Consider the following 13038-nt stretch of genomic DNA (forward strand, 5'->3'; position numbering starts at 1 on the left):
CATTTTGGAAAAACATTTATGGATTATCAGGAAAGGAGTCATGCCTTGAATCATGAACTTCTAACGTTTAGAAACAAGGAGGTTATGGAAACATTTATGGAATCAAACATAGGAATCATGCCTTTGAAAGAAAGGGACGAGCCTTAACATACCTGCGCGGCCTCCTATTTTCTACGCTTATCCGTCCGTACTCGCAAATCTACATTTGAGAGAATTCACACTATCGTTAGACTCATCATTGCATACGTGTACCAGCTTTCAATTTAAACTATTTTATATCCTGCTGAAAATCGGGCAGCATCTCCCCCGTTTATATGCCTAGCCCGAAATTTCAATTCAGCAACCAACAACAACAACAACAACAATACCAACATCAATAACATCATTTCCAACGCCAATGTATACCTTAAAATAACCCACACGCTGTTTTCCAACTTTCATAACTAACAACATCCATAATACCATAATCAATTATATTAATTTACTCAAATTAATCCAAAATTCTTTTCAAATAATATGGCCATCAACTTCAATTCATACTCTTTTTTTTTCTCCTATGATTCTTTCCTCTCTAAGAATTTCTAAACCTTTATATCTCAATCATGTAAATAATAGGAAGAACAATTTATAGAATCACAACTTCACGTTATTCTCCCTTTTCCAAAATCAAGTTCATCGCCACCTTGAAAAGAAACAAGAAAATCTTCTTCCATGAATTTTCCTTGAGGTTTTGATGTTAATATTCTCTCTTAATGATTTGGAAAAATTTATGGAAGATTGGGAAAAAATGGAGGTTATTCATAGAACTCTCAAGAGTTCTATAAGGTCAAATTCGGAAATATTGATGAATGAAAATTAATGGGTTAGAGGGGTATTTATAGGTATGGTTCGGGGGGTACTGTAGCACCCGGGTACTGTAGCAGTGCGTTTCTGCTCCGTCAGCCGAACTTGTAACATCCATAATTCTCTACTCCGATGTGTTATCGATGAGCGATTTGTTGCGTTGAAAACTAGACTCGACAAACTTTATTTTAGGCTTTTGAAAAATCGTAAAACACCTCATATGCTAAGAGATATCCTTCCCTCAAGTTGGACCAAAATTTTTGCATGAAACTTTACCCATCCTTTCTCCAAAGTCGTACTACTCCATTTCTTCCACTCATTTCCTTATAAAACCTTCCGGTATACCTTATATATATCCTTCACTCATTAAATATACTTAATAATGCTTGCTCCTTATATTCCAAAGTGGTTTTACTTAACCATAACTCAACGTACTTATGTTTCAAATTTGATAAATGCTTCTTCAAAGATACGGGGTGTAACATCCTTCCCCCCTTACAAAAACATTTGTCCTCGAATGTTGTAGTGCACCGATCCTCAATAGCCTGATTGAATTTTTTTTTGTTTGTTCAGTTACCGTATACTTATACTATAATTTGGTCAGTTTCATGCTGTTCTTTCTTAGCTCTTTATCAAATTCATTTGTGAGTCGTGCAGTCCTCAATCCTCACATATATATAGTCACAAGTCAACTAGTATTCCATTCTCATTTTTTCTTCATTCTTGTGGTTCAACTAGCCACGCCACGGCTACTCGCCATCCTGCGAGCGTCCTTCCTCTTTGTTCCTCATTTCTTTATTAACGGATAACTCCCTTGCTCGAATACAACACTTTCTTTTGTTGACTCCTCCGATACTATCTTGGCTATCCCTACTTGTACTTGTTGAGCTTAGATACGTGCTAGATTATCCCCTCGTAATTCATCAGCCAAGCTCTCTGATTCATCGTAAATTTTCTTATACTAACGTCCAGTTGCTTGTTCAGCGGTACTCTGCTACTGACAAATCTTTATTCTTAACGATTATGTTTCTTCAACCATTCATCTTAATTCCTTTCTAGGATCAGTTATAACCATATCCTCAATACAATCTCTTAAATATGTACATTCCTAATGTTCCATCACCATCTTTATTATTCCTTGTAGCAGATTATATATTGCGAATGAACCAATAATCATAGTTCGAACTGGTCTATAGCTCACAATATCTTCGAGTTCTTGTCAAAACTCTCCCTTTAATTCCTTTGCCTCAAATCTTGAAATATAACTTATAATTATAAAGTTAGGGCAATTCTCACTTTACCACAACTTCTTTTCTAACATCGGTATGGTATACTTACCCTTGACTTCCTTATTCCAGTGATCACTTAGTTAGCTGTCATTCTTTGTTGGCTTTTCCGGTGTGTCCATTCCCATCTGCGGGGCATAACCTTACGCTGATGGTTCATATAATTCTATAATACATACCCTTATACTCAGTATGGTTAGTGACTCGTGATATACTTTCTAATTTCTAGTGATGCTGCTGCCTTTCTATCTGCACCCACATCGTTCTTCCTCTCTTTAGAGATCGCCACACCGCTTATCGTTACTCCTTTTGTTAAGATTCTCATATTTTTCCTTTAATATCAAGATTTTCTTCCGTTGTAACCCAAAGTGTCCTTTGTACTCATCATCCATTTATCATTCTCTTTGTAGTTAGCTTGTACCTTTTCTTACTCTTTTTATTACTCTTTAGGATACGTCGCTGCCTATTTAGGTGCGGCACAAATTTCCCAGGGCTAGAAATATCATATCTCACGACCGCATGAAGTATTCTCTTGATCCATTTTTAATTCCCTTTCATACCTGCTTTGTGGTATGCTTATCTTTAATTCGTCTCTGCTCCCTCTTAATGCATTCTTGATATGCCACTATGTCCCGAATTTTGGCCTCTTTAAGCTAACATCTTTCTTTCCTTGGAATTTTGACATTGCCATACCTCATTTCGACTAGATCTCGCTTCTTCCCCCCCCTTTTTAAGGGTGTTTTTATACACTAGTAACTCCCGAGTATCAGTAGTCATTGGCCAACCCTAACGATCCTCCAACTCTTTTGGTCTCTTATAATACCGAAATTCTCTCATCGTATAGCTTGACTTATTTTCCTTTCTGCTAATCGAGGGCTTTGCATTTAAACGAAGCGCTTATGCATTACAGATCCATTCTCGCTGCCTTCTTTAAGGCCCTTCTACTTCTACCTTTTATGACTGAACATTTCCCGAATCAATGGGTTAATGGGGACATTGGAATCCATCAAAACATTTTACGGAGCGTTTGGTCACACTTTGCTCTTTTTATCCCTCGTCTTCCTCCACAACTATTATCACTGAAATTCTTCTTACTCTAAGTTTTCGGTTTCACTTTACATCTACAATATATCATTGAGAGTTAATATGCTACACTCTTCCACTTCCACTATCAATCCTTTTATTCACTTAGCTCACTTATCCGAAATTTTCCTTGACTACTTATTTGCATCCCACCTATGCGTTGTAGTTCTTCCAGTGTTCTGCCACTTCTTGTTCGTGTCGTGAAATCCTTGCAAATATACTCTCTTCTTTCTTGTCCTTCCTGCCGCAAAGGCTAGTCCATGTTCATGAATATTTCCTATACATCCTTCTATTTCCTTTATAATCAAATCTCAGTATTCCTTATCCTCATCCCATGTCATTGATGTACTACCTCCCGGTTAGCTTTGTTAGTTCATTATCCTCTCGCTTGTCCTTGGTGATTGCTCAATTTTTCTTTTCTTTCCTTTTTCTTCTCTCCTCTTCTTTTGACCAGCCCATTAGTGTACCTTTCCTACTTTAATTCTCAAACCTTCCTTGAGTTCCTTCCTCCCCGAGCACCCTTCTCCACTTGTTATTTTATGGTATCGACCCTGAAGTTCATGAAATATTCCTTTAAACGTGCAAATCCGTTCTATTCTTAAATCATCTTTTAGGAAAGCTTCTTCGTTTTCGAGGCAACCGTGTCAGTATGACTACACATTTATCCCTTTATATACCTCTCGAGAGCTGGAAATCTCTTAGTATCGTTGCAAGGCCTAATCATTCTCTCTCTTACTTCACATTCCTAGTTGTGGTCATTATCCTTTAGTCCCACTTGTCGAAGTCTCGTTCTCCAACCCACACATTCATCTTTTATTCCATACTACCGCACTTTATCCCTTTTGCACGCTTACCTTCAAATTTTATCCAAATAGTCCCTTGCTTTGCCCGTCGTCTCTCTTGGAAGCTTCACTCACCCTTGTTCCTTACATTTTTTTTTTCTCACGACATTTTGATCTTCTTACTTTCTGCATACTCACTTTCTTCCTTTCCCGGATGTCATTACATTAGGACTTTCCAAATCCAACCTGTAATGAAAATAACATCGGCTTACCTGGTAACGTTCTTTTGTCACTTGAACTTCACTACCCTGTTCGATTAATGCCTTCGGTATATAGCAGCGTCGGTTGCTGGGGCACACATATCGGTTGACGCGGCCACATATGGGATGTCATACACATACATATATATATTTACTAACGCCTCGCTTCCAAAGTATTTCCGAATACCTTTCACACTTATCCTAGTTCTAGAGCGGTGATGCACCTTCTTTCTCTTTGTCGGTTTAGTTCGTCTTATCCTTCGCGATCTTTTAGGGTTTCCAACCACTTCGCATACTCCAATTTCCCTTAGGTTACTCTAGCTTCTCATCTGTCTCTTATGTCCGAATTTGTAGAGCTCTTAATATACTTCCCAGGGGGTCACCCATCCTAGTATTTCTCTCACCCCAGCACGCTTAACCTTGAAGCTCTGATGAAATCCGGTGCATTAGTGTTGGTATGATCGCATCGACCTTACCGCGTGACCTTTCTCACATGACCTAGAACAAGTTGAAGTTCTAACAGATTCCAATACATTCTCGTAATGCATCTCCCTCCGAATTAGAAAGGATCTCTTACTCTTCCGACTACGCAAATACTATTTTGGCCTTTTCAATCCTCAATATTCACCTTTCATCTGCGCGTATACTACCTTCCATCCTAGATTTCAAAATTCCCAATGGTGGTGAAACACCTTGATCGCCGTTACTTATAAATACTTAGTTATCGGTCCCTTTAGGATTTCCACTAGTCGCTAGTAAATAGTAACCTACCGTAAATGCACACACATACAGAATTCCAATAAAGTCTCATATACCGTAGTCGATCGCTCTTTAGCCTGATCCGGTGGGCTATAAAGCGAAGTGTGCTCTTCATCAAGATTTTCCCACCATCGGCACCATCTGCTCGTCTGGCCTTCATCATCTCTCTCATCTGGGTCCGAGGGGTATGGATAATCAAGCAACTCCTGATTTACCGACGGCCAGGATAGAGGGCTAGAGTAATCCGTAACACTCACTGGGTTAGCTGGTCTGACGTAGTGCTCTGCCATAGGAGCAATGGTACGGCCTCGGGATCTCCTCCTCCGGTGTCCCGACGAATCCTCGACGGATCCGTGTCATAACTGTCCCCTGAGGGGTCCTCCTCCCTGGAAGTCAAAAACTCTGGAGGAATCATCGCTGGGTCCTCCGAGGGATCAGTCTTAATAGAATAACTGAGGCTCCTCCTCCTCGGTCTTGGAGCCTGGGGTCCTGGATCAACTTTGGGGGCCTTCTTAGCACTCCCACTGTCTGAGGCTGATCTCTTCATCTTTCGTCAGTCTGCACTTACCTACAGGAAAAGGGGTCAGAAACGATCTCTCCTAGACTCTGGCTCTATCGCACGATCTAAGATAGAAAGAAAGGTCAATGATTCCTAAATGCCCCGTAAAGCCTCCTAAATGCCCCGCACCTTTATAAGTGTGGCCGGCTTCACACCCATAAACAGGACTCTACCGGACACGGTCTGTAGACAATCCCTAGGACGAACTGCTCTGATACCACTTTTGTCACGACCCAAACCGATGAGCCGTGACGAATGCCCGACCACTACTGGCCAAGCACTCCTATGCTTGGATTCACTTCTCACTGATTAACCTGGGCCCATACACAATCCATAACTGAGCTATACTGTCTCCTGAATAATCAACACAAGAAACACCGTCTCGAGGACTCACGGCCAACGCATACATATAAGCATAAATACTGAGAGTAACAGCGCAAGCCGATTAGGCCACTACATATACTGTACAACAACGCAAGCGCCGACAAGGCTGCATAACATCACGGCTACATAACACTGTCTACAGACCTCTATAGAATACAGACTGTAGAAGAGACAGGACAAGCCCCTGTCATACCCGTTTATCAAAAAGAGCATACCAAAAGGGCGGTCGCTCCGGTCCAAATGGAGCTCGCTGGCTGAGGCGGAAGAGAGATCCTACTGGTCTGGCTCGCTCGGCTGGCTACCTGATCCTGCGGGCATGAACGCAGCGTCCATAAAAAAAGATAATGTACTAAGTATGTAAGGCATGAATGATAACATGATAATATGTACAGAACATGAACAACAACATAATAAGGAAACATGGAAGATATAAGAAAAAGGTATAACTATAGCTGCTTGCCTCTTAAGGCGGAATCATGCATGCTCACTTTTACCCTCAAAACATATCACCCATACATACATAAACTGTCTGAATCAAATAACATCATTAGCCCGCGTCCCTCCCGCGTCCGGTAATCATCTCACGCCGCCCACTAGTGGTGCCGCCCGTGCCATATAGACACGGTGTTATTATCATCATCCATAAGCCGCCCACTACGCCCGGCCGTAGTGGTGCGCCCTTGTCGTATAGGCACGGTGTAATCATCCATAAAGCCGCCCACTACGCCCTCCGTAGTGGTGCTGCCCGACCGTTTAGGCACGGTGTAATCATCATAACATAAGCATGCATAAGAGCCCAATCAAAAGCTATAACTCCATCGGAGTGACGTAAGGTCGGTAACCTCCGATTATATTATGGAATAATCATGATCGTCGTGTCTCACCTTGAAGGAACTAGCATTATGAGGTGAGACTATCAATGAAGAATAACATCAAGGAAAACATAGAGTAAGATCATAAATATCATAAAGCGTCAATTCATACACTTTGGAGCTTTTAGAAATAGAGTCATCATCAATGAATAAAATTAAGAAAATCAAGAAATAGCTCAACATTCTCATATTATCATTGATCTCATAACTTGAGACTTTTAAACATAAAATCATCATTATCATAATCATCATAGAGATGTGCTCATCTTTGACATCACCGTTATCATTGTAAAAACACATGTCCATCGTTGTTGTCATAAGAGCTTCCAGAAATCATAAATCTCTGGTTTGGAAAATACGGACATTTTGGAAAATATTTATGGATTATCAGGAAAGGAATCATGCCTTGAATCATGAACTTCTAACGTTTAGAAACAAGGAGGTTATGGAAACATTTATGGAATCAAACATAGGAATCATGCCTGTGAAAGAAAAGGGTGAGCCTTAACATACCTACGCGGCCTCCTATTTTCTACGCTTATCCGTCTGTACTCGTAAATCTACATTTGAGAGAATTCACACTATCGTTAGACTAATTGTTGCATACGTGTACTGAGCTTTCAATTTAAACTACTTTATATTCTGCCGAAAATCGGGCAACATCTCCCCTATTTATATGCCTAGCCCGAATTCATAATCCAGCAACCAACAACACAACAACAATACCAACATCAACAACATCATTATTCATACCAATATATTCCATAAAATATCTCACACGATGTTTTCCCAATTTTCAAACTAACCATAACAACATCCATAATACCATAATCAAAGAATTATATTCAATTTAGTCTCAAATTAATCCAAAATTCTCTTTCAACTCACCTCATGGCCATCAACTTCAATTCAACTCTTTATGATTTTTCTCCTATGATTCTTTCCTCTCTAAGAATTTCTAAACCTTTATATCATCTCAATCATGTAAATAATAGGAAGAACGTACTTTATAGAAGAAGAACTTCACTCTATTCTCCCTTTTCCAAAATCAAGTTCATCGCCACCTTGAAGAGAAACAAGAACAATCTTCTTCCATGAATTTTCCTTGAGGTTTTGATGTTAATATTCTCTCTTAATGATTTGGAAGGGTTATGGAAGATTAGGGAAAATTATGGAGAGTTATGGAGAGTCATAGAACTCTCAAGAGTTCTCTAGAAGAGTGGAGAATGAGAAAATAGTGAAATATGGTGAAAATTAATGGGTTAGAGGGGTATTTATAGGTGTGGTTCGGGTCGGGTACTGTAGCAACTCGGGTACTGTAGCAGTCCGTTTCTGCTCTATCAGCCTAACTTGTAACGTCCATAATTCTCTACTCCGATGTCCTATTGACAATCGATTTGTTGCGTTGGAAACTAGACTCAACGAACTTAATTTTAGGCTTTTGAAACACCTTAAAAAACTTCATATGCTAAGAGATATCCTTCCCTCAAGTTGGACAAAAAATTTCACATGAAACTTTACCCATCCTTTCTCCGAAGTCGTACCACTCCATTTTTTTCCACTCATTTCCTTATAAAACATTCTGGTATACCTTATATACATCCTTCACTCATTAAATATACTTAATAATGCTTGCACCTTATATTCTAAAGTGGTTTTACTTAACCATAACTCAACGTACTTATGTTTCAAATTTGATAAATGCTTCTTCAAAGATACGGGGTGTAACAACTGATCTGATACCACTTTTGTCACGACCCAACCAGAGGACCATGACGGGCACCCGCTGCTAACCCACTCGGGTACCTCTTATCGTACATGCATATTCACATCTAGGTGGACCACATAGCTTACTCATGAATGCTATACATCAATAATGCTAAACTCATTAGGCAACCCCACATTTATGCCATCATTAACAACTATGCCCATATCAATATAAATAAGCCGACGAGGCCATCAAAATGATGTACAAAATATAGGCCGCCAAGGCTAAAGACATCTAATCATACACAACTATCTACGAGCCTCTAAGAAGAGTAGGTAACATCATATTGGCAGGACAGGACCCCGCCGTGCCCATGTATGTACACAAAAGAATAATACCAAAAGCTGTAGCTCCGAATGAAATGAAGCTCCTCTATATAGTCCCTGAATAAGAAATGCTATGGATCAAGCCTGTCTCCCTGGCCACCTGCGGGCATGACGCAACGTCCACAAACAAAAGGACCTCAGTACGAATAATGTACTGAGTATGTAAAGCATAATCAACATCATAATAGGAGGATAAGAGACAGCATAAGAAATAGCATAAGATGGGAGAATCGGGAGATAGTAGAGCCATCATCATAATTACTTACTTGTCTTTCATAGGGACCTTCCATTTCTAATGAGTGCTCGTGTACACACATATAAACATATACATATATCTACATCCGTATCCGTATTCATATACATATTCATATCCATTGCAGACCCGACCATGGAGGTTCGGTGGTTTCACATACCCGGCTATGACAAGGCTCGGTGATTATACATACCTGGTCCTACCAAGGCTCAGTGTCATCCCTACCCAACTGCAGTGGTGTGCGCGCAATAGATATCATACCCGGCCATATAAACTCGGTGTTACATAATAGTCATACATACTTAGACACGTTTGCTTAAGAGTCCATAAGTATCATCAACATCATTACCATTATCGTTTTTGTTACGTCTATCCTTGAAGGGTCAGCTATGATATAAAGGATGCAATGGAAATCATGAAAGTATCGAGGATCATGAGCTTTAGTAGCTTTAGAGATAGAATCATTTGGAGGACATTATAGAACTCATGAAAGGATATATATATAGCCAAGGAACCATGCCTTATTGAAAGAAGGGTTAGCCTTACATACCTCTTTGTCTTCTCAACTATCTAACGTTCACCGTTGAAACTTGAATAATCTACATTTAGAAGGATTCATGCCATGGTTAAGCCTTAATGATACTTTTAAATTCAAACTAGAATAATTCATAGTCTAATGAAAATTGGGCAGCTTTTCCCCTATTTCATCAACTTCCACCATAGCACAAAACAACTCCCAACAACCACAATAACATCCATAATACACTCATAATATCCAATTCAAGTAATCACATTACACTAAGCCTTCAATATTCACCCCCATGTTCAACTCATACTAGCAACTTCATACCCATTTTAGCACATTTACATATGATGCTTCTTCATTACCATTATTACCTTCCATAAAAATATTATATCCATATTATACTAGAAATCATGACTCAAGTTAGCTCACTACTTAAAAACATCACCAAAGTTACATTTAGACTTCATTTTCTACTTTCTTCTTCTACCCAAGTCTTTCAACCTCTCCATAGTCCAAATAACATGAAATGATCATAAAAATTACCTTTGATTGAGTAGGAATAACCTTTGAATGGGAATACTTCACTTGAAAAAAAAACCGTAGCTTCAATCCATAAAGTTTTCTTGACTCTAGCAACCCCTAAGAGCTTCCTTATACTTGATTCCCTTGGATTAATGATATGAGCCTTTGATTTCCCTTGGATTCTTGTATATGAAATGTGTGGAATGTTCTAGAGCCTTGGAGAGAAGTGGAGAAGTGTGGAAAATGAAAATAATGAAGTGGGATCACATTTATATACTTGAAAATAACTCAGCCTGTCGGGTGTTATACGGACACTTATACGGTCCGTATAACATCGTACGGTCCGTATAAGTGACCGTGTTCACCATCATGGAAAACATCTTCTTGTTGGGTGTTATATGGACCGTATAAGCGATCGTATAACCCCACCTCTCAGAAATTGCTTCCGTCGTTCGTTCGATCTCCAATCCTTATGGAACCTTCTTGACACTTGTTTAACACTTCATTACCAATCTAAGGAGAGTTACAACTCTCCTTTAAGACATCACTAAGTCAACATTAGCTCGGTACTTTACGAAATTTTTCCAAAACACAACATATACTTTGCCCTTCTTAAGGAACTTTCTCCTCTTACTTCCAAAATCTTTGAAATCTTAACTAGGATCATTAAATAACCTTTATTACTTGTAGAAACATCATATTCATCTTACCCTGCATTAGTCTATCTATCATATGATGACATGAAATTTTTTCGTGGTGTAACTGATTCCATCGGTTCTCGGCTGAAAAGACTACTTAATGACACATCATCAGTTATTGTTGCATACCTGATAATCAAAGCTCTAGAAAATCTTGACCCATTTGAGGTATATACATCTTCAGAATCTTTATATATATTGAGGAGAGAAAAGGATGCACAAAACTGCATAAATAGCTAATTTTTCCTCAATAAAACATAGACAAAAATTATGCGAACTTTTCTGTTATTGTATGAATTTATTGAACATGTTTCATCTTTTCAGAAATGCAAAACATATCTGTCAATATAAACATATAATGTCACCTTATAATCACATTTCTATGTAATTAAGTAATATAAACATACCCTTTTCCTGGAAAATCCCGATTTGCATTTTTGATGGGGAAACGGGGTGGGTTATCTTTCCAATTGGATTTGGGTGTGATGTTTATCAACTGAAAGAATCAATAAACAAAACTACCTGAAGAGGCGTTTTGCGTTTCGAAATGACAGGCAAAATCATTGATTAGAATTGAGGAACATGTTACACCTCGAAAAATTTTCCGTTAACGTGCAGTAAATAGGCCAATGAAGGGCATGATATATACGACATTTTGGATAAGTAAGAAATAGTCTTAAGTGGTCCTAATTAAGATTTCCAAAGACATTCGAGTTAAGGAAAGAAAGTTGTTAAGGAAAAGCGAGTTATAAGTTGAGTGTGTCGAACAAAATTATGAGTATTGAGTTAATGATGCCTTAAGGATGTTTTGGAGAAGAGTTATAACATCCCTTAGATTGCTAACGAAGTGATAAACAAGTGTTAAGAAGGTTCCATAAGGATTGGAGATCAAACGAAACGACGGGAACAACTTCGGTGAAACTGTGAGTTCCACGACCATGTTCCACGGACAGCATCATGATCCACGGACCGTGGATGGGTCCGTGGAACTACCAGCAGAGAAGATGGCGGGCTGGTTGTGAACCACGACCAGTTTCACGGCCAACACCATGATCCACGGACCGTGAAGCAGTCCGTGGAAGTCCCGACGACTGAAACGTTCTAAGTCTTTAAATGTGATGCCCACTTCATTTATTTCATTTCCACCAACTTCTTTCATCTCTCAAGACCTCTAGAACCTTACACACATTTCATCCACAAGAAAACCAAGGAAATCAAAGATCAATAATAAGAATTGGAGTGAATCAAGTGAAGGAAACCTCATTAAAGTCATCCAAGTCAAGAAATCTCAAGAAATGTGAAATAGGGTTTTGGTGAAAAAGGTGTATTACCATTCAAGGCTTACTTCTCCATCATCTAAGGTGAGTTTCATGACCTCCCCACGTTATTTGAAGTATTGTTAGGATGAAATACTTGGATTGCGAGAGAGAATATAGAAAATGGGTCTTAAATGAGTGAATAATGTCATTGTGGAATAAAGCTTGGAATGAATCATGAAAATGGATATGTTGAGACTATAATTACGTTATAAATGACATTTAGAACATGGAATAAGTATTCGATATGAAAGAACGCGATAATGGACTTTAGTCATGATTATGGAGAATTGGGATGAAATTGTGAAATGCGAATAATGTAAATGAATGACGATTGTTGTTAGTAATATTGTGATTGTCGTTATGAATGTTCGGAGTTGATATGGAATATGGCGGAAAGTAGTATAAACAAAGGAAACGTTGCCCAATTTTCTATAACTTTAGTAAATACGCTCTCATGATTGCCTAGCTAATGTCGATACGAATTCCATTGAAGGTATAAACGAGTGCATTAAAGAAGGACGAGCAAGCTATAAAATAGTTAAACGACAAAGGTATGTCAGGCTTAACCTTTCTTCCTAAGGCATGAATCCTATGTATGATTTTCCTCCTTCTTCATGAAATTCCTATATTCCGAAAGACTAAGAGCCCATGTTCATGAATAGTCATACGAGATGAGAAATACGCTACGAGTACGACAACGAAAATGATAGGATGTATCTGCAAAGTTAATGATGTTCTCTTCATGTACACTCACCTTAAAATGTAGTCCCTCCAAGGTGAGATATAACGACTATGATT

The 13038-nt window shown here is 38.8% G+C and overlaps 1 long non-coding RNA gene across 2 annotated transcripts in view; it reads right to left on the reverse strand.

Moving 5' to 3' along the window:
• Positions 1–13038, reverse strand: part of LOC132066718 (uncharacterized) — a 35304-nt gene that overhangs the window by 13107 nt on the left and 9159 nt on the right. For both annotated transcript variants that reach the window (XR_009416925.1, XR_009416924.1), the window contains exon 2: positions 11051–11417. This is a non-coding gene — a long non-coding RNA (uncharacterized LOC132066718). The remainder of the gene's footprint in view (positions 1–11050; positions 11418–13038) is intronic.

This window comes from Lycium ferocissimum, chromosome 8, assembly GCF_029784015.1.
Source record: "Lycium ferocissimum isolate CSIRO_LF1 chromosome 8, AGI_CSIRO_Lferr_CH_V1, whole genome shotgun sequence".
NCBI classification, from domain to species: Eukaryota; Viridiplantae; Streptophyta; class Magnoliopsida; order Solanales; family Solanaceae; genus Lycium; species Lycium ferocissimum.